The sequence below is a fragment of the Penaeus vannamei genome, chromosome 42 (assembly GCF_042767895.1).
Source record: "Penaeus vannamei isolate JL-2024 chromosome 42, ASM4276789v1, whole genome shotgun sequence".
NCBI lineage: Eukaryota > Metazoa > Arthropoda > Malacostraca > Decapoda > Penaeidae > Penaeus > Penaeus vannamei.
In genome coordinates this window covers 13,443,726-13,448,725 of record NC_091590.1, presented here as the reverse complement: position 1 = coordinate 13,448,725, position 5,000 = coordinate 13,443,726, and the positions used below count along the sequence as shown (strand labels likewise).

The window sequence follows — 5,000 nt, the reverse complement described above, 5'->3', positions numbered from 1 at the left end:
GTGTCGATTTTTTGTAGCACTTTTGATACTAATACTGACAATGAATAATATTTTTTCTACAAATCCGCAAATGGAAACAATTTCTGTGTCCTGATTGGTTAGCTATGACACCACCCGGATGACATCATTTAAATTAAGCTTCACTCGATTTTGACAGCTGCTACTTGTGAGGCGGGAAAGCGGCTTATTTAAATGTGTTAACATTCTACGTAATATTGTTATACTGGTGTCTTGTGCTTTATTTTTTCCCGTATATTGATTCAGTTAAAATATATATCTGAATTTCATTCACTCAGATCAAACGATACCACAGATTGCAAGCACAATAGTTAACTGAATTTATATATTCAATTCACGTGGTTTGTTTGCTGTATGCCTAAAGTTTGATAATTGTTTGAATGAAATACATCAGAAAACAGAACATACAGAATGACTGAGGTGGTGCAGAGATCGGAGCTAAGTGAGACGGTCATAGCTTGGATGGTTCACAAGTAATCTCTGGGCGACACGTCGCTGCGAAGCCTAATGCTTCGTAGCAGAGTGAAACCCGAACACAGTATTCGCACATGAGTGCGAATATATATGATACAACAAGTCACATTGATTAAGATCTCAATATCCCTATCCCACAAAACTAATCAAAGCCCAGCTAGAACCTCGAAAAAGACACAATATTAATCATTGTTGTCAGTCCTATTATCCCTATATTACGAAGTAATGTTGCGTCAAGTATATTTCCATGAGCAAGCAGCTCAGCGATCAGTCGCATCTCAACGTCCGGACCGACATGAGGACCCCGGCAGGACGTCCTTGCCTCGTCGCCGCCGCTGTTGAGGTAAAAGTCTAGGGTCGTCCTCAAGGTACTACAGCACAGATAGTCCCACTCTGTCCTGATGAAAATCCAAACGGGCAACTTCCGATGTAATCCCTACCTCTTCCTCTTTATTCATTGCAAATATTTGTCATTACTGATCTATTTTAAAAGAAAAGGGACAGACACATCCTTGCCATAAAATATCACACAGATTGGCAGGGTAAAAAAGAGAGTGAAACTAATAACGTTTAGCCAATGAGAGTGCATCGTGAGATGTCAAATATAGCTAAAACATAATTATTTGTATAATTCACTCGATATTGTTATAGTTACCATAAGTAAAACCAAAATTCCCCTCTTTGAATTATGATAATGTGTTTCAACCATCTGTTACTATTAACAGCTGTTACAATACTCTCTGGAAAAAGTCAATTTCATTTTTAGGTTCAGTAGGCTAAATGGAAGTGGGGTTACCTTGTTACATGTACTTTGGACATCTCTTGACATCTGTTGTGTACTTTCGTCTTGGGGAGTCTGGGCTCTCTTTGGAATGATGTCAGGCGAAGGTGTCGTAGGGTGTCATTTTGGTTGAGTGGAAATAATTTCATTCATCTTGAAGCTACATCTTCCTCAAAAGTACATGGTTATTTGAAACATAGAGTTTAGCAAATGGGTAATGCATGTGATAAAAAATATGAATAACAAATATAATAATAACAAAAAAGACATGATGAAAGTAATAATGATAATAAAAATTATTATAATGATAATAATGATATCAAAGATCATAATGATACTGATAATAACAAAACAATATTCATAACAATGATAATGATAACCATAACAATAGTGACAATAATAATGATAATGGCAGTTATAATAACAACAATACTAATAATAACAGAAATAATAATAGTAATTAATGATGATATTTACTCTTCATTATGATCACCCCCCCCCCTTTGCTCGACGCATCTGCAGTGGCTCGGCCTCCTGGACATGGCGGGGGAGCCTCCGAACCACCGCGTCTCGGGACCTCTCGTGCAGATCATGGAAATCATCGGAGATCAATTGCAAACTTGGTGAGGATGCTCTTCTGCCAATTATTTCCGGAGGCTGTCTCTTGTTAATGATTTTTTTTTTTTCTGATTATGTTTTTACATTTTCAGAAAGCTGTCTTTTGTGTTTCTATTATTTTTTTCTCTCTCTGAATATGTTTTTACATTTTCCGAAAGCTGTCTCTTGAGTTTCTGAATATTTTTTTTTTCTGATTATGGTTTTACATTTTCCGAAAGCTGTCTCGTGTTTCTGAATATTTTTTTCTTCTCTGAATATGTTTTTACATTTTCTGAAAGCTGTCTCGTGTGTTTCTGAATACTTTTTTCGCTGATTATTTTTAAGAATAGATGTATGTACAGAATTTGAATGCATTCGGAGTGTTTCTGATTTTTTTTTTCTAATTATATTTTATCATATTTTCCCTAAAGCTGTCTTTCTTATGACGTCATTCAACGGGTGGAAATTTTAGGAACTTATGTACGTAAAGCACTTGAAAGTATTTGGTGTTCCCGAATACTTTAGACAACTTTGAATTGGTCTTTGTGTTTTATCATTTGCATTCGTGGATATAAAATGATGCGAATAAAAACATGAATAGCAAAGGCATGGCATTCGTGGTCGAATTCATGCAAAAGCTAATCGATTGACCTGGGGTATATTTCGGCCGTTTGGAATCGTAATGCATGAAAAGCAAATATGGAAAGAAAAGATCATTTTTTATCCATATTGATTAACTGACACAAAAATACACTACCATAAGGCGATATAAATTATTTGGCCCAATTCCGTTGATATTTTCTTTATCATTATGTCTGCCTGTTACCTCTTAACCTTCAGAGAATAATCATGAATCTTTCAAATTGATCTAGCTCTTGGCTTCCTGTGTTATATAATGTGTGTGTATATGTGTGTGTGTGTGTGTGTGTGTGTGTGTGTGTGTGTGTGTGTGTGTGTGTGTGTGTGTGTGTGTGTGTGTGTGTGTGTGTGTGTATCTTCCCTGTGTTACATTAAAAAAAAGGAAAGTATACAATGAAGAATAATTTTGACGTAATATAAACATATATGTATGTTTGTATGTATGAATGTGTTACATTATTCAAAAAGGAATGTAAACATTCAAGAATAATTTTGACATATCAACAGCTTCCTCTTCATTGTTGATTTTTGCCTTTTGTTTATCTATTAATCACGGGGAAAAGAAACTATTGTGAATTGTTATCATGAGACGTTATCCTCCTTATCACCGCTCCCTCTAACCTTTCATTCCCCAGCGTCGAGTTCGTGATTCCCGCCGACAACAAGTACGGGTCTCAGCTTCCGAACGGGACGTGGACCGGAGTCATCGAAATGGTCCGACGCAGAGTAAGTCCCGTTCGTTTTTCTTTCCGAAAGACTGTTCCCTTCTATTGCGCCTCTGATTCGTCCCTCTCATTTATTCCTTCTGACACACTCCCTCTTCTTCCGTCCGTCTCAGCGATAATCCAATCAACTATTCACTCTCAGCGGCTTTCAATCAGCTAATGCCTCCGACGCACCTCGAAGTCGTCCCTCTCAGTGGCTCTCCAATCAGTTATTCCCTCTGACATACTCCCTCTCCCTCCGTCCCTCTCAGTGGCTCTCCAATCAGTTATTCCCTCTGACACACCCTCTCCCTCCGTCCCTCTCAGTGGTTTTCAATCAGTTATTCCCTCCGACGCAGTGCCTCTTCGTTCCCCTGACATATTTCCTAATGCTCGTGATTTCCGTCAGGAGGTGAACATGTCGGGCGTCACGCTGTCCATCGACGCCCCCCGGGCCGAGTTGGTGGACTTCAGCGTCCCCCTCTTCATGGACGAGCACGTCCTCACGTACAGGCGGCCGGTCTACGAGTACGACCTCCTGGGATTCATCAAGCCGTACACCGCGCAGGTGAGGCCACTGCACGTTTCACTGGAGGTCAAATAGGGATAAAGCTTTAAAAGCTTTAATGGTCTCTTTTGGAGTAACCTGACATAACGTTGGAAATCAGTACATTATACAGAGGTGCAACATTCAGACTAAAGCTAGCTACATGCGCCAAGGGTTTGAGAAACTGATTACGTTTGACTGGCAACGTTCCTAAATCCTGTCACAATAAGCAAGGTCGTTGCTAAGTACTTTATAAACGATTAGAATAATTAAATAGTGCTATTATTCTTTCCATCAAGTTTCCATTATTCTAGTGAAACAGATTATTGCTAGTATCCATTACAGGGAGTTTAACTTCAATGTATAACCAGATGGTAAGTTTTAGTAGTCATCCCTACCCATGAAAGTTCACCAATTTTCTATAATTTACCACCTAAACATTACTGGATCTCGTTTTCTATACTTTACCTACTCCCACGTCCTGAATATTACTGGATCTCATTTTCACACGTGTGATATGCTATTTCTGTACTTTCAAAATAACTTTTTTAGCAGTTTTGAACATTGCTTCTTATAGCATACATGTATATAATTACTAGACAATAAGGTAATATATTTCCCAATATTCCTTATGAAAAAAATATGTATCTAAAGTCAGTGGTAAGCCTGGCAGCCTCGTTTATCTTAGTTCCTGCATCAAAAGTCTCCCTGACAAACAAGAGCAAGTAACATTTCCTGATAATCATCTGACTACTTCTGTTACTTTTATACATATATATTATATATAAACATTTATAAACACACACACACACACACACACACACACACACACACACACACACACACACACACACACACACACACACACACACACACACACACCACACACACACACACACACACACACACACACACACACACACACATATATATATATATATATATATATATATATATATATATATATATATATATATATATATATATATGTACATATATATAACACATACACACACATACCAATTTTCCAAAACACTTGTAGGACAGCTAACGTCATGCTGATAAGGTCAGGATTCATTACTAATTATATAATAATTATATAATACTAATGATGTGTGACCGTGATATTAATACTGATGTTACGTAGGTGTACCAACTGATTCGTTTGTGGCTGAGCACTTGGGGTTATTGGTGTGTAGGAACGATTTGCAGAAGAACATGGGATGCCGTGTTTCCGATG

The 5,000-nt window shown here is 37.8% G+C and overlaps 1 long non-coding RNA gene across 1 annotated transcript; it reads left to right on the top strand.

Moving 5' to 3' along the window:
- The first annotated feature begins 1,787 nt into the window (after window positions 1-1,787).
- Window positions 1,788-4,579, top strand: LOC138860612 (uncharacterized). The gene is made up of 2 exons (XR_011398353.1): window positions 1,788-1,896; window positions 3,145-4,579. It is a non-coding gene; the product is annotated as an uncharacterized lncRNA (long non-coding RNA).
- The last annotated feature ends 421 nt before the right edge of the window (window positions 4,580-5,000 follow it).